Source organism: Piliocolobus tephrosceles, chromosome 8 (assembly GCF_002776525.5).
Source record: "Piliocolobus tephrosceles isolate RC106 chromosome 8, ASM277652v3, whole genome shotgun sequence".
NCBI classification, from domain to species: Eukaryota; Metazoa; Chordata; class Mammalia; order Primates; family Cercopithecidae; genus Piliocolobus; species Piliocolobus tephrosceles.
In genome coordinates, this window is record NC_045441.1 from 138,273,913 (window position 1) to 138,291,893 (window position 17,981).

Consider the following 17,981-nt stretch of genomic DNA (forward strand, 5'->3'; position numbering starts at 1 on the left):
ATTACAAATGAAATCATAAATCAAATAACGCTCACAAGCTATTCAGAAGAAACTGACTGCTAGAACTAATAGGCTCTGTGTAATGTGTTTGTGGGGCTGTCCCTCACAAGCCTGTGAAGACCGGCTGGTTCCCAGCACATCTGGGAAACCGCCTCTGTTAGCACAACTCTCGCTTCCCTCTCTTGTGGACTTAGTTCAGCTTCTGTTCTTTTGCCATCACAGGTATTAAAGCACCACATGGTGACAAGTGAATCACAAACACACGCGTACAGGCACACCCAAGCACAGAGTGCCTAGAAACAGCTTTTGGTTATTAAGTGTCCACCCAAACAAGCCCTAGCATGCCTATATTAAAAATGTGAAGACTGTGATTAAAATTTGAATAGAACATTTCTGAGGAGAGTTCAGGGACTGCTGGAAAGCAGGGATCTAGCTGCCTCCTCCATGCCACCCACCTGGAAAGAGACTCAGAGGCCTGCCTGCGTCTGATTCGGCTGTTGACAATGGTCAGGACTATGACTCCGAGCTGGGTGCAGTGGCTCTGGCCTGTAATCCCAGCACTTTGGGAGGTGGTGGCAGGAGGATTGCTTGAACCCAGGAGTTTGAGACCAGCCCAGGCAACAAAGCAAGACCCTGTCTCTACGAAACATACAAATCACCTGGGTATTTTTTTGTTTTGTTTGGTGGCAATTGTGAATGGGATTGCTTTTCTGGTTTGGTTCTCAGTTTGGTTATTGTTGGTATATAGGAATGCTAGCAATGTTTGTATATTGATTTTGTAGCCCGCAAGTTTGCTGAAGTTGTTTATCAGCTGACAAAGCTTTTGGGCCAAGAATATGGGCTAGATATAGAATCATGTTGTCTGCAAACAGAGATAGTTTGACTTCCTCTCTTCCTATTTGGATGCCCTTTATTTCTTTCTCTTGCCTGATTGCTCTGGTTAGGACTTCCCATACTATGTTGAATACAAGTGGTGAGAGAGGGCATCCTTGTCTTCTGCTGGTTTTCAAGGGGAATGTTTCCAGCTTTTATCCATTCAGTATGATATTGGCTGTGGGTTTGTCATAAATGGCTCTTATTATTTTGAGGTATATTCCTTCAGTACCTAGTTTATTGAGAGTTTTAACATGAAGGGATGTTGAATTTTATCAAAAGCCATTCCTGCATCTATTGACATAATCATGTGTTTTTTGTCTTTAGTTCTGTTTATGTGATGAATCACATTCATTGATTTTTGTATGCTGAACCATCCTTGTATCCCAGGGATGAAGCCTACTTAATCACAGTGGATTAGTTTTTTGATGTGCTGCTGGATTCTGTTTGCAAGTATTTTGTTGAGGACTTTTGCATTGATGTTCATCAATAATACTGGCCTGAAGTTTTCTTTTTTTGTTGTATCTCTGCCAGGTTTTGGTATCAAGATGATGCTGGCCTCATACAATGAGCTGGGGAGAGGCCCCTCTGCCTCAATTTTTTGGAATAGTTTCTGTATGAATGATACCAGCTCTTCTTTGTACATCTGGCAGAATTCAGCTGCAAATCCATCAGGTCCTGGGCTTTTATTGGTTGGTAGGCTATTATTACTGATTCAGTTTTGGAGCTCCTTATTGTTCTGTTTAGGGAATTAATTTCTTCCTGGCTCAGTCTTAGGAGAGTATACGTGTCCAGGAATTTTTCCATCTCTTACAACTAACCAGGAAGGTGAAACATCTCTACAATGAGAATTACAAAACACTGCTCAAAGAGATCAGAGAATACAGAAACAAATGGAAAAACATCTCATGCTCATGGATAGGAAGATTCAATATCATTAATATGGCTATACTGCCCAAAGCAATTTATAGATTCAATGCTATTCCTATTAAACTACCAATGACATTCTTCAGAAAACTAGAAAAAATACTTTAAAATTTATATAGGAACAAAAAAAGAGACTGAATTGCCAAGGCGACCCTAAGCAAAAAGAGCAAAGCTAGAGGAATCAGATTACTCAACTTCAAACTATACTATAAGGCTACAGTGACAAAAAGAGCATGGTACTGCTACTAAAACAGGCACATAGACCAATGGAACAGAATAGAGAGCCCAGAAATAAGGCTGCACATCTATGACCATGTGATCTTTGACAAAGCTGACAGAAACAAGCAAGGGGGAAAAGACTCTCTATTAAATAAATGGTGCTGGGATAATTGGCTAGTCATAGGCAGAGGATAGGAGCTGGATCCCTTCCTTACACCGTACACAAAAATCAACTCAAAATGGATTAAAGACTTAAATGTAAATAAATAAATAAATAAATAAAAATAAGACTTAAATGTAAAACTGAAAATTATAAAAACCCTGAAAGACAACCTAGGAAATACCATCTTGGACATAGGAATGGGCAAAGATTTCATGAGAAAGACACCAAAAGCCATCACAACAAAAGCAATAATTGGCAAATGGGATCTAATTAAACTTAAGAGCTTCTGCACAGCAAACCATCAACAGAGTAAACAGACAACCTACAGAACAGGAGAAAACATTTGCAAACTATGCATCTGACAAAGGCCTATGAGGAACTTAAACAAATTTACAAGAGAAAAACAACCCCATTAAAAAGTGGGCAAAGGATGGCCAGGGGCGGTGGCTCACACCTGTAATCCCAGCACTTTGGAGGCCGAGGCGGGCGGATCTTGAGGTCTGGAGATTGAGACCGTCCTGGCTAACACGGTGAAACCCCATCTCTACTAAAAATACAAAAAAAAATTAGCTGGGCGTGGCGGCATGCACCTATAGTCCTAGTTGCTGGGGAGGCTGAGGCAGCAGAATGGCGTGAACCCAGGAGGTAGAGCTTGCAGTGAGCCGTGATCACATCACTGCACTCCAGCCTGGGTGACAGAGCAAGACTCTGTCTCAAAAAAAAAAAAAAAAAAAAAAAACTGGGTGAAGGACATGAACAGACACGTCTCAAAAGAAGACATACATGCAGCCAACAAGATGTGCAAAAAAGCTCAATATCACTGATCATTAGAGGAATGCAATCAAAACCACAATGAGATACCATCTCACACCAGCCAGAATAGCTATTACTAAAAAGTCAAAAAATAACACATGCTGGCAAGGCTGTGGAGAAAAGGAACCCTTATACACTGTTGGTGGGAGTGTAAATCAGTTCAACCATTGTGGAAAGCAGTATGGTGATTCCTCAAAGAACTGAATGCAGAACCACCATCTGATCCCATTACTGGGAATATAGCCAGAGCAATGTAAAGCATTCTACCATAAAGACACATGCACACAAATGTTTATTGCAGCACTGCTCACAATAGCAAAGACATGGAAACAACCTAAATACCCGTCAATGACAGAGTGGATAAAGAAAACGTGGTACATATGCACCATGGAATATTATGCAGTCATAAAAAAGAATGAGATCATGTCTTTTGCAGGAACCTGGATGGAGCTGGAGGCCATCATCCTTAGCAAGGTAATGCAGGAATGGAAAACCAAATCTGCATGTTCTCACTTATAAGTAGGAGCTAAATGATAAGAACTTATGAAGACAAAGAAGGAAACAACAGACACTGGGGTCTACCTGAGGGGGGAGGGTGGGAGGAGGGGGAGGAGCAAAAAAGATCACTATTGAATACTGAGTTTAATACCTGGGTTATGTGATAATACACACAACAAACCCTTGTAAAACGTGTTTATGCATGTAACAACCCTTCATATGTACCCCCAACCCTAAAATAAAATAAAATAAACTAAAACAAAAAAATCCTTGAAATTGAAAAAGAAAAGAAAAAGAAATCGCCTGTAGTTTCAGGTACTCTGGTGGGAGTACTGAGGTGGGAGGACTGCTTGAGCCCAGGTGGTCGAGGCTGCAGTGATGTCATGATTGTGCTGTTGCACTCCTGCCTGGGCAACAGAGCAAGACCTTGTCTCAAAAAAAAAAAAAAAAAAAAAAAAAAAAAAAAAAAAAAAGGAAGAAAGAAAAAAAGACTGTGACTCCAAGGGGTTTTGATTTCTGCTCCAGAACCTCAATCTCACACCTCAGGAGGAGCGTGGACTACCCTTCTTTGATTTTTCTCCTCCTTCCAGTGCACCCTCCCCACCAGCCAATGGAGATAAACCTTTCTGAGGAAAACATTATCCTGGGGAATAATGAGTTGGTAAGCTGGTGATTAATGAAGTTGAGAAACTACAAAGCCATCATTAAAAAGGTGAATATAAGTCTGTTATTGAGGACAATCCCCTTTCAGGTCTGTAGTCCTGGCATCTAATTAATGGAACCAAAGCTTTTGGAAGTTCATTTTATAAAAGGTGAAATAGTTGCTGTTATTGTGAATGCTGGTATACTCGGTTTAAAAGTGCAACATTGAAGGCAGAACTCTTTGTGCAGCAACAATACAAGGGTGCGATTTGGGGAGCACAGCACTGGGATAAAAACAATGTTCTTGGCAAGGAAGTCTCTAGTACATCCTAAGAAGATTCAGCAGGATGGCGTTGGAACCAGATGTGGTGTACACACAACTCACAAGTCTATCCAAACAGGCTGGGATAGTCTACCAATTCAGATAAAGTGTGAGTTTTTTTTTTTAGGTGATATATATGCAAATAAACTCATTTTTTTTTTTTGTCACAGAGCTGATTTAGTATAATAAAATATGTTGTTATGGTAGTATGCACTTTCTGCAAGGGTTTTTGAAAATAGCTATTGAATAGAATCGCTATTCAATATTTGGTCTACCAAAATACTAAAACTAAATACTGAAACAATTTTTTTACTCACAATATAATTCCAAAAAGTATATAATTTAGCATCCCAATGTCCTCTCCAAATCATCCTTACTTGAACAATATATGTGGCTGGGAACCTGACTGTGGAGGTGTGTGAGATGCCAGGCACTTCCGAAGGCGGGAAACCCCGTGTGATGGGAAACCAGCCCCTCTCTGGGACTGAGCGTAAAGAACGTCCTGTATTTCAGTTTCAGTGGGCTGCAGGGTTCTTTGGAGGAAATCAGGGTACTGATGTGTGTAGGTTTTACTAGAGCCTGGAAACCTATAAAAGCCACTGCGCGCAGGGGGCACCCGGATTTGAACCGGGGACCTCTTGATCTGCAGTCAAATGCTCTACCGCTGAGCTATACCCCCTCCAGCAAGACACCAGCGTCACTCACACCTTCCAGTCAGCCGCACACAAGTCGCTTACAGCGCTGCACGGTCAGCGCCTTGGGCGGTGCTTTCCACCGGCGCCCAGTTCAGGCCTTTGCGCTCTTAACGTCACACTCCAACGCACTTTCTTCCCCCAGTTTGGGAAGAAATCCAGGATGACAGCCCCGGCTCACCGTGTTTACTCCTTCGGCCGTCCTCACCTCAAACCTTATCTTTAAACGTCTCTTTTGGGCTCTTTCCCTTTTTGCTCTCCTCGTCTTTATTCTCCACCTCTGTCGTCTTCCCAGGATCCTCTGACGTCACTCATGGCCCTCCCCCACACCCATTCTCCTGCCCGCAAACCACGAAGACTCTCTTAGGCCTTTATCTGATGCGAGGATTGTCTTTTTCAACTAACTGCTTATCTGCGATGAAAATGGAGGGCCTGGAGCAGTGAAGAAAAGGTAGACCATTTATTTCCTAAAGCAAAATAGGCGACGGAGGCCAAGAAAACCAAAAAGCGACAGCAGCGGGAGACAGCCTGCCCCACTAAACATCAGCATCTGCCAGGACGCAAGAATGGACTCGGCGCAGGGACAGAACACCTGGAACGCAGACCTGGGAGCACACCATAGTCCACGCACGAGCTGAATGAAAGAGCGTCACTCACGTTTACAGAGCACTCGTGTTCACAGCGACTCCGTAAGGCAGGCGCTATGACTGGTGTCCCAGTTTTACAGATGAGAAAGCTGAGGCACAGAAACGTTGAATAAGCTGTCCAACATCCAATGGTTGGTAAGTGGAAATGCAGACTCAAGGGGTCTGGCAACAGAGTCCATACACGCAACCACCGTGTTTTACACATCACAAATTCATAGGGGAAAGAAGAGTCATTTACATATATTCTACTGGGAGACTTAGTTGGCCATTTGGGAAAAATAAAGTGGCAACTAAACTTCATATTATATACCAAAATAAAGTCCAAGTGGATTAAATTATTACATATAAAATATCAAACAAATAAAAGCATAAGACAGTATAAATTTGCATCGAACTGATTTCTGAAGGACTAATATGCAATGGAACAAATCCCAACAGAAAATACCAATAGATTCGGCTACATACGCATTAAAGGTTCAGGTATGTAAACAAAATCAAAAGGTTAATAGCAAGTTGGGAAAATATTTCTATCATGTGTGACAGTCAAAATATTACAAATTAATATCCTTAATAAGTAAAGAGCCCACATGTAATAGCAAAGGCCGTCAAAAGACAATTCTCAAAAGGAAACAGTATAATAGTAGTTGATAGAAAAGAACAAGTATTATCTCAGTAAGTCAAAATAAATCTTAGTAAAACCAAAGACATGCAAATGAAAACACCACCATTGAACATTTTTTCCTGTATTGAAATAGACAAATATTAAAGTAGTAATCCTCATCCTGGCAAGGGCATGGTAAGACCATACTATTTTAGGCCTGTAAACTGGTAGAATTTTTTATTTTTATTTTTATTTTTTTGAGATGGAGTCTTGCTCTATCGCCCAGGCTGGAGCACAGTGTCACAATCTTGACTTACTGCAACCTCCACCACCTGGGTTGCAGTGAGCTGAGATCCTCAGCCTCAGTCTCCCAAAGTAGCTGGGATTACAGATGCCCGCCACCATGCCCGGCGAATTTTTGTAATTTAGTAGAGAAAGGGTTTCACCATATTGGCCAGGCTGGTCTCCAACTCCTGACCTTAAGCAATCCACCTGTCTTAGCCCCTCAAAGTCCTGGGATTCCAGGCCTGAGCCACCATGCCTGGCCTTGGTATAATCTTTCTCGAGAGGCAAGGCAGTATAAAATAAGAGATAAGTTAAAACAATTCCTTTTGACCTAGTAGTAATTTTATTTCTATGAACCCAGCCCAGAAAAAGCCTGAAATGTGAAAAAATGTTGGCTCAAAGGTATTTAAGTGCTCTTAAGTGTTATTTAAAATATTTAAGCTAATAGATGGCAGGGAGCGGTGGCTTATGCCTGTAATCCCAGCAGTGTGGGAGGCCGAGGCAGGTAGATCACCTGAGGTCAGGAGTTCGAGACCAGCCTAGCCAATATGGTGAAACCTCTGTCTCTACTAAAAATACAAACATTAGCTGGCCTGTAGTGGTGCGTGCCTGTAATCCCAGCTACTCAGGAGGCTGAGGTGGGAGAATAGCTTGAACCCGGGAGGCAGAGGTTGCAGTGAGCCGAGATTGTGCCACTGCACTCTAGCCTGGGCCACGGAGGAAGACCCTGTCTCAAAAAAACAAAACAAAACAAAACAAAACAAAACAAAACAACAACAACAAAACAAATAGAAACAGAAATGCCTAATATTAGAGAGGTGGTTAAGAAGCTATGGCATATGTACATGATAGAAAACTAGCTATTTAAAATGTTTGATAGAATTCACAAGAAAATGTGAATTACATCTGAAGTCAGTGGTTCTCAATTCTGACTGTACCTTAGCATCACCTAGGGAGGTTTTAAAAGTGCTAATGCAGATCAGTTGAATCAGAATATCTAGAGTGATACCCAGACACTGATAGTTTGTACTGTCAGGGGATTCCAGTGTGCAGCCACGGTTGCAAATCACGATGTAAAATGAGAGGGGGTATTATCTCAAAGGTAAAAATAAACAGAATCAACGAAACAAAAAGCTAAAAAGAAATATTTTGAAATCCCAATATCTCCTAGCTCTGTGGTGAGACTGTTAGTGACTATTCCTTCTTTATACTTTTTGTTTTTTTCAGTAATTGTTCTATTTTCCTAAACCACTAAGAAATTATTTTGTAAGTTTAAGGGCCCCCAGAAGCACCTCAATTCAAATTGGAAGCTCTTAATCTACAGTTAAATGCCCTGTTTAGGGCCATAACCCCTTCTTGTGCCCTCCCTCCTATCCAGCCACTCCCAGGACTCAGTCAAACAAGCATCAGTGTGTGGAACAGGTGCAGGTCCTCTCCGTGGCCTTCTAGGAAGCCACTTACCTGTCAGCTTCCCGTATCACCCACCTGAGGGCATGTCAGTTCGGTGAGGATGCCCTTCACGTGCACTGTTTGCTCCCGGGTACACATGTGAGGACTAAAGCATGAATACAGGGGTTATGGGTGATTTTAGAACGTTTTTCTTTATATTCCTCTATATTCTTCACATTTTCTGCAATAAAATGTATCACTTTGAAAATCAGAAAAACCCATAAATACTACAAATTGAAGCATATCTCTTATAGTAATGAGAAGCAATATCATTTCCTTTTGACATAATTAGTACATAATTGCTTAAGACTCCAAGGAATGCTAATTTGGGAAATAAGTGCATTATAATTTACACATAAAGTACTCATTCAAGTGCCTTTTTTTTTTTTTTTTTTTTTTTTTTAGAACCAAGGTCTTGCCCTGTTGCTTAGGAGTGCAGTGGCATGATCACGGCTCACTGTAACCTCAAACTCCTAGGCTCAAGCCATCCTCCCATCTCAGCCTGTCAAGTAGCTAGGACTACAGGCCTGCACCACCACATCATCTGGATTTGTTGTTGTTGCTGTTGTTGTTGTTAGAGACAACGTCTCGCTCTGTTGACCAGGCTGGTCTTGAACTCCTGGGCTCAAGCAGTCCTCCTGCCTCAGTCTCCCAAAGTGCCAGCATTACAGGTGTGAGCCACCATGCCTGGCCTCATGTATGCTTTCATAGGAATAATTAATTCCATTTTGCACATGAGGGCACAGCCTCAGAAAATTTCCAAGGAACTCAATTTCAAGACCTCTCTGTCCAAGTCCAGGGCTATTTCCACAATACTGCATTTCTTCCATCTTTTCTAGTAAAGGTTGGATAACTGCAAGAACATAGAGCTGATTACTGGGATCTGAAAGAGTTACCACCTCATTCCCAGTCGTGCCCTCTCCATGTGAGGATGGGTGAATCTGAGATAGAAATAATGGCTCACGTGTGCTGAGTGTTTCTGTTGGAGGCTCATATACACTATCCTACAGAATCCTCATAGCTCTCTGAGGCAGGTGCAATTGTTATATCCTAGGAAATAGTTAAGATTGCCCCATTTTATAGCTGAAGAAACAGATTCAGGGGGACTAAGTGACTCATTCAGTCATTTAACAAATACACTACGTTCCAGGGTCTAGTCTAGGCACTGAGGACTCAGCAGTGAACGAGGCAAAGAAAAACAGCCCTGGCCCCATGGAGCTGTATTCCCAGAGTGCAGTGTGACAGACAAGCAAACGAATGCATGAATGAAATAATCACAGATATTGAAAACACTACAGGAAAATAAAGCATGGTATTCTGATGGAAGACACCAGGGATGGTCAGGAAACGATGATTGGAGTTGAAATCTGGATGATAAGAAGCCAGTGAGTAAAAATCTGGATGCATGTGGGGGCTCACACCTGCAATCCCAGCACTGTGGGAGGCTGAGGTGGGCAGATTGCTTGAGCACAGGCATTCAAGACCAGCCTGGGCAACATAACAAAACTTCATTTGTACAAAAGATTAAAAAAAAATTAGCCAAGCGTGGTGGCATGCACCTATAGTCTCAGCTACTTGGGAAGCTGAGGCCAGAGGATCAGTTGAGCCTGGAGAGTCGAGGCTGCAGTGAGCTACGATCGTGCCACTGCACTCCAGTCTAGGTGACAGAATGAGACCCTATCTCAAAAAATAAGTAGATAAAAATAACTAAAATTCTGGATGCAGAGAATCTCAGGCCTTGGGCAGAGTGACCCACTTGGAAGTGGCTTGGCAGCATGAAGCAAGAATGTAGCCAGTGTGGGGCAGCAGAGGGGGCAGAGCAGGACACTGATTTGAGTTGGAGGTGAGGGAGGTGAGGTGGAGTCAGGCCATGGAGGGCCCTATGAGCCAGGTCAGGAGGTGGCATTTGTTGACTGTGCCATCCCAGGGAGAGTGGAGCCTGGATTTGGATCTCCCTCCCATGTGCAGGGGCCACAGCTCTGAACCCTTCCTGAGAGACTTTGCTGGGCTTGGCACAGGTCTTCCTTATCACGGGCCTGTCCTGTGGAGTCCAGCTTCCCAGGTCAGTCTGTGAGCCTCCTCGGCCATGGAATTAAGGTGATTGTTCATCCGGATGACCTGGTTTCTGCCCCTGAGGAGCAGATTTAGGTGGAGGAGGCACACGTGAACATCCACTGTCACTCAGTGTCACTTCAATGATAAGTGTCTGAAGTTCTGTGAACCTAGAAAGGGGAAGGGGGAGAGTGGGCACCACAGTTACCCCAAGCTGGGGTCTTCCAGAGGCCTTCTCTGAGGGAGCGACATTTCCACAACACCGTGCAGGAGGAACGTAAGTTGGGAGATGAGCAGCCCAGGAAGCTGGACAGCATGGGTGAAGCCTGAGGCAGTGGGGTGCCAAGAGCAGAGAGAAGGTTAGGGTGCTGGAGTCTGGGGGACAGCCTGTGTGGACTTAGTAGGGTCTTCCCAAAGTTCATGTCCTTCCAAGAGCCTCAGAAGATGACCTTCTTTGGAAATAGGATCATTGCCGATGTGATAGTTAATTAAGACAAGGTCATCCTGGAGCAGGGTGGGCCCTCGGTCCAATATGACTGTTATCCTCATCAGAAGAGAGGAGACACGGGGAGCAGGCCAGGTGCATGCTGGCGTGCTGCATCCAATGCCAAAGCCAGGAGAGAGGCATGGGACGGTGTCCCTCAGAGCCTCCAGTAAGAACCAAGCTGGACCACACCTTGATCTTGGACCTCTGGCCTCCAGAACTGCGAGAATCCATTTCTGTTGTTTAAAGCCAACCAGTTTGCGGCACTTTGTTACAGCAACCCAGGACAGGGCCGAGGAGGTAGGCAGGGCCTAGTGGGCCCTGAAGAGATTTTGGACTTTACCCTAAGAGCAATGGGGGAACCGCCCAAGCAAGAGAGGACTATGATCAAATTTACCTTTTCCAAAGATGCCCTGGCTGCCTACTGCTCCCACAGCATTCAAATCCGTTAAGAGTGAGGCCCCACAACAGGGCAGAGGCCCCGCCGCCTGCACAGCACTCACACGGAGGCACACGTTCCTCAAATGCACCGGCTGCTTGCCAGCCTTCCCGCCGGCCCACAGAGCGGGGCTTCCCTGCCTGCTCCCCACACACAACCAGGGGAGACGGCCGACCTGCGGGAGGATCGTCTGGTCCTGTGCCTCAAACGCTGGACCAGGCAGTTCCACTCTAGGAGGTTAGTCTTCGTATGGCATTTGTTTTCTTTATTAGGGGGCCACCGCAGCCTGGGCTAAAGAATTTAGTCTTTGGAAATAACTAGGCAGACATTTGAAAATATATCAAGGAAAAAAAGTGCAGCCTTATCATGAGAGAGTGCCTCCAGGTCCACCTCCCATGGGACAAACACAGCTAGCCGCCAGGGGCTGGGCCTCAGCCTTGGCTTCCTCATCTGCACGAGAAAAGTGGGTAGAATGCATGCTGCCCGGGAAGGAGCTTGAGCAACCCTAAAGCTCGGGGTCGATTAACGGAGTCCCCTCTCCTTCTGGGACCCCACAGTCCTCTGGGTCTTCTGTGCTCTTTTGTGCCGTGGGTTGAGCCTTCGGGTTGGGGTAGGTCTCATATTTCCTGTGCTCTCAGATTCCTGCGGCCGCACCTTTGTTTGCACCAACTGTGTTTGCACCAACTGTGTTTGCACGGGCATCTGCCAGGGCCTTAGGCCAGCAGGCCAGAGAGCGCAAGAAAAGCAACCTGAGAGCGGCTGCCGTTAACCAGGGCTGGCTCGGGGCTGCTCCCGCACTGCGACGGCGGAAGGGCCCGCCGGCTGGCAGGCGGGGCTGGGGCTCGGGTGTCTGGATGAACGCGTCCCTGCCGCGAGGCAGCCCCCGCGCCACCACCGAGAAGGCCGCGCGCATTCCTAGAGCGGCCGCCAGTGGCCAGGTGAGGGCGCCGCGGCCTCCGGGGCCTCCCCGGCTCTGGCCGGCAGGGGGCAGCGCGCGGCCTCCTTGCGGCCCGACGTGGCGCGGGCCCGGGAGGCAGCCCATGGGCCGCCGGCGCGCCCTGCCGGGCACCCAGCAGCGCGCTCCCGTTCTCATCAGACGGTGGAAAAAACGCCCAGGCAGAGGAACGTCTAAAAGTCAAGTCATCAAAATTAATTTAATCGAGAAAATGTGTATACTTAAAATATGGATAGAGACGCATAAATACATCTTTAAAATAAAAATATAATCGTTTAAGTCTTTGCTCCATTGGCTGGCAGCTGCACTCACAGCACCGGTGAGACCGACACGGTTGTGCCCCATCCCACAGGCGCCAAATGGGGGGCGCAGGATTTTAGGGGCTCGAGTAGGGCCTCTCGGGCGGCAGCAATGGAGCGGCGAGGCCGGCGGGGAGACCGAGGACGGGACTCGCTGAGCTCTGGGCGAGCCGGGGAGGACTCGAGGGGACCTGGACAGGGCCGGAGGCCTGGCTTGGGGGAGGGCCCCTTCCCGGGTTCCCAAGGCCCCGGTGTGCCGCTGCCGTAGGGAAGCGGGAAGGCGCAGCCGCGCCAGGCGACCTGAAGGAGAGGAAGCCCGGGGTTGCCACCCGCGGGCGCGGCTGGCGTTCATACCCAGCCAGGAAAGGCGGGCGGGCCTCGGGTGCCACGCGGCGTACCCGGCGCTGTCCCCACAGTCCCGCTCGCTGCCCGTCCCTGGACTCCTTATCAGGCAGCTCGGTGACCTTGCTGCAAAGGGCAGGACCGTGGAGCAGGATTTCTGCCGCACACCAGCCACCTGCAACGGTGGTAAGGATTTGGCAGTGGTGCGGGTACTCTACCTAATATTGGGGCTGAAATGTCAGAAGGAATGATAAAATCCATTTTTAAGTGATAGCGTTTAAAAGTGTTGGATCAGTTTTAATGAAGAAAATCATCTCCATCCCAGCTGGGCAGAGATTTGCGATTGTACCCGTGTTTCTTCCCGCACATTGTCACCTGTGGCTTGTTCATCCGTTCATTTCGCGTTCACTGAGGACCTCTGAGGACTTTGCGCCAGACTCTAGAGCAAGCGCGAAATGAACAAAAGCCGGCCCTGCCCTTGGGAAAAATCAGACACACAATGGCCGCTGAGTGCACGCTCCGAGCACGCGCCGAGCCCTGGAAAGCCCGGTAGAGGGGACTCTCCAACCTCCCGCAGTGATGCGTGTGTGGCCAGGGGTCTTGCGAGGCTGCACCTTGCACCTGAATCTTCCGTTGCCTTCACCATGGAAGCGTTTGCTGTAAAAATAACATGGGTTGCTGTAAAAATAACATGGGTTTGGGGCGGGGGGGGTGAAGGGGGACGTCCTTGTAGCTTTCTCACAGAGCTTAAGACATCTGTCCTGCTATCTTCCCCGGCCTTCCAGGGATTCTCGGTAGATGTTAGCTCTCTGGATTTCACTGGCAAGGTTATAGAGACTTACCATTTTCTGTAAGAACATCTGCCAAGTAACATATAGAAAATAGGAAAGCATGCATATCCCACAAGGAAAAAAATAAACCTAAGAAACTGTGTTCTATCAAAGAATTAAGTAAGCATGGAGTGTGTCACTGGATAAATTAAACATACAGAGTTTGGATTAAGGCTAGGAAAAGTTGAAGCAAGAGAAAAGGAGCCCTGGTGACTTGCCGAGGGCAGAGGTTTTTGAAGTGAGCTTCCTCCTTGGAGACCCCTCAGTACAGGGGGAGTTTGGGAAGACGGGAGGGCCAGAGCAGGTAGGCTTGGCTCCCTCTCCAGCCTCTTAAGGCACGAGTCATTTTACATATTTAGCTTCTGAAAATTGTTTTATTTAAACAAGGGATACCAGAGGCTTCAAACAAAAGCTTGAAAACACAGATGAAGTGCAAAAATTTTATCATTATAAATTTGATAAAGATTTCATGTCCTGAATCTGAAAGAGATTCTAAAATATATTACAGATTTAGTTCTACAGAGAAGGGATGAACGCGTCCAAGTAATTTCACAGATGGAGATGGTTAAAAGTCCTCATACTGGGTGGTAAATAAAATTGATTTCTTCCATAGGTATGGAAGAGACTTGATACCTCTTCTTGGAGAAATAAGGGACTTGTTCAATTTTAAGTTTTTATTGTTTAGAACATAGAAATTCCTTCTACAACCAGAAAAAAATGCTATTTTCATTTGAGGGCAAGGAATTTTAAATAAGATTCTGGAATTCTGTTACGTGATTATTACATACTAATGAGAGTTAATCTTTTTGGTAAAATAAACACCCAAGCATGTTTGTATGCAATTAAAGTTTATTTCAAGACTCTGAAGAGCTGGCAACAATTTGGGCAAGGAAAACGTGTCTATTTATCTCAATTTGTCTACTGTATGAATTAAATATGCCAGAGATTGGCTTAAACTGGTCTGAATATTGACTTGCTTTTTTAGCAGCACTCTGAAACATTTGAGGTTTTTTGGTTTTTTTCCCCCCAAAACTTATTTCAGAATGCATCACTGGATAAATTGGCTTGGTAAGGCATTGATTAATTCAAGATAAGGTAAGGAACCACTGGGTTAAAGTGGGAAATAAATAATACAAATTTTAGTTGGACAGTCATTATTATTAAATTGTTCAGGGGGTCACTATGGGAACCAACTTAATGTCTTTACTTTTGGACAAAATTAATGTGATTTATAGTGATGACTATCATCCAAATAGAAAAATATATACAGAATTTTTTTAAGAGACGGGTTCTCACTACGTTGCTCAGGGTGGTCTCAAACTCCTAGGCTCAAGCGATCCTCCTCAGGCCTCCCAAAGTGCTGGGATTACAGGCGTGAACCACTACACTCAGCAGAAATTTTTTGTATAGGCCAGACGTGGTGGTTCACACCTGTAATCCCAGCACTTTGGGAGGCCTATGGAGGAGGATTGCTTGAGTCCAGGAGTTTGAGACCAGCCTGAGCAACGTAGTGAGACCCCATCTCTACTAAATATAAGAAAATTAGTTAGGCTTGGTGGCTCATGCCTGTGGTCCCAGCTACTCGGGAGGCTGAGGCAGGAGGATCACCTGAATGTGGAAGGACCCAGGTATAGTGAGCCATAATGTCGCCACCATACTCCAGCCTGAGACAGAGCAAGACTCTGTCTCAAAAATAAATAAATATTTTTATCTTAAATTTTAGAATTTGCATAATTTACCTGCAGCAAATTTGATCATGGAACCATGTAGTTCTTGGCTGGTACCTTCTGTGGAAAAATGGCAAGTTTCACCTTCCATACTTGTTTACTTTTCTTAATTGAGTTTAGCTTAAATCCAAGCTATTTCAATCCTTTGAGGACATAATTTTATTATTTGTGTATCCTGTAAATGAAGAGCTGATTGCATTTAATTTTTAAAAATATTTTATACTTATTAGACTATACCAATTTTAAGAAGAAACAGTCTGTTGTCCTGATAATCATTCTTTAAATAAAATTACTAGCAGGGATAGAAATTTTCATTGGTACATTTTGTTATTAAATTCAACTTTCCATTACCTAAATTAATAGACAGCAGTGATGCTCCTGTCTTATAATACTTGAGTTATTTTGAGAACCTGGATATTATTTTACAAAGAGAAGCAGTGAGTTTCATTCATGTGGTAGTGGCGGGGAGGGAATGGTGAGAACTCAGAGGTAGCATTGAGCTGGCAGGATTAGAGTCAAGGGTGTATTTTATGTTATTAGAAAGCAGGTATGTTTTCCTTATAATAACCGCCTTCATGCAACTACTCCTCTGACTGATAAACAAATGGCTTCTTAGGTCCCAACATCAGAAATAAACAGAGAAGGGTGGCCTCTTGCCATATCAGTGCTCTTCCCAAAGTCCCTAAGGTATAGAGGGCTCAGTCTAAAATGGGGGCTGGATTGGTGTTCTAACCACCAACGTGCCCAGGAACACCTATTCTACCCTGGTCAGGTGAACCTCAGTGCCCATCCCAATGTCGCCCAGGCTCAGCTGGCCAGGCAGCCAGGGAACTGTGCTTTCAGACAGGTCCAGACTCACATGCTGTGCCCATAGATAGTGAGAGCTGCAAATCAAAAAGAAATAGTCATGTTTTGCCCTCTTTATTAAGGATCTATGTTGAAATTGGCAGGCAGTATGTAACAGTGGTTAATAGCACACAACTGGGCTTCCCACACACTTAGGTTAAATTCTGGCCGTGTGACCTTGGCTGCTGATTGCTGAACCTCTCTGAACTTCATCTGTTCAAGGGGACACAAATACCAATTTCACAGGTTGCTCCAAGATAAAATGAGAGGAAAGCATTTACGATTTGGCACAGTGACTGCAACATGGTAAAACTCAATGAATTGTAGTGATTTTAGTTATTATCCTTAATAAACTTTTGGCTAGTTCTGACTTCTGAACAGAACTTTTCATGTAAGACTGTGATCAATAGTACTATGTTTAATGTTTTCTTTCCTTTCTTTCTATCCTGGTCTTTTTCCCTTTTTTCCTTCCTTTCACCTTCCTTTTTATTTTTTTTCTTTTTTCTTTTTTTTAGAAAAATCATTTAACCGGGAGCTGTCCTTTGTAGAAAACAGAAGTAAAAGGGCTAAAGTCTATATTTTAATGAAAATTCCTAATTTCAAGGAAACCAACTAGAAATGGTAGATGTAAAGTTGATTTTTTTTACAAATTGTCATCTAGAAGTTGCCACTATGACTGGGAAGCAACAAGAGCCTTCAGCAGCAGTAATGCTTTCCAGAGGGCTGGAGGAGAGGCCCTGGCCTGACTCAACGTTGCCCTGGCAACAGTAGGGCCTGGAGGGCCTCTGTCCCTGATCCCTTAATCTGAGGAGCTGCCACCACAGTGCTTGAGGAAAGGTCTCCCACAGACACCTGACTGGTTCAGGCTACATCCACTGAAGAGGAATGAAGAAAAGCTGGGGATGCAGTCCTTGTCGGAGACAGCGCCTGAAGGCCTCTGATGGTCCCAGCTTTCCAGATCCCCAGAGGCTTAATCAGGCTGCCAGTCTCCACCAGATGCTAAGTGCTGTCAAGGCAGCCATGGATTCCTAATCCTCTTGTGTTTCTCCACAGAGCCCAGCACAATTCTTTGCACACAAGTGGTGCTTAATAAATACTGGGGGGCTGTAAGACAGTGAGCATCCCCTCAGTACCAGCCCTGCCTGTCCCACCTGTGGCCTCAGACCACCCAACTCCTCTCCTCTTCATTTCTCAGCTGGAAAACGCTAGGGCTCAGCGCTAAGGGTTTTTTCCTGCCTCGAACATTTTTTTTTTTTATCCTCTTACTGTGTTCATCATTTTGGCAAATGCACAGGGCATGTTCTGTTTAATATATTGTTTCCCCCAATTTTATCTTCAGTCAAAAAATCTGGAGGCAAAATGGAATAATTTAAATGAGGTGCTGGCTTTTCTTTTTTCAACAACCATACTGACCCCAGGAAAAGAACTTTTTGGCCAAGCACATGGGCTTTGGAGTCAAAGTACTGAGTTCAAATCCTAGCTCTACTATGTGGTTGCTGTGTGACTTTGGGCCTACTTAACCTCCCTGAGCCTGGAGCTCTTCACCTATAAAATGGGCGTGATGAAACGTATGTCAGAGTTATAAAGGGATGTATGTAAAGTCTTCCAAAGTAAGAAGCTCTCAAGAAGTGGTAGTTATTCCTTCTGCTACACAGCTTTATGGGGCCAACAGCAACAGGCAACTTAGGAGTTCAAAAGTCTGACTTTCCAGTTAAATTAAGGGCACCCAAGAAAAGCACTGTCAAAGAGGACCAGAAAACCCAGCGAGGTGGGGTACTGTCTCCTGCAAACTCTGGAGTGTGGCCAAGGGGTGAACTGAAACCCTGTCCACTCCTAGATAAGGACCATGATATAGTTGTGGTTTAATTCGCACTTT

The 17,981-nt window shown here is 44.9% G+C and overlaps 1 non-coding gene across 1 annotated transcript; it reads right to left on the reverse strand.

Annotated features, from left to right (window-relative positions):
* Positions 1-5,064: 5,064 nt before the first annotated feature.
* On the reverse strand, positions 5,065-5,136 carry TRNAC-GCA. Its single transcript has one exon. It is a non-coding gene; the product is annotated as a tRNA-Cys (tRNA).
* Between the last annotated feature and the right edge of the window lie 12,845 nt (positions 5,137-17,981).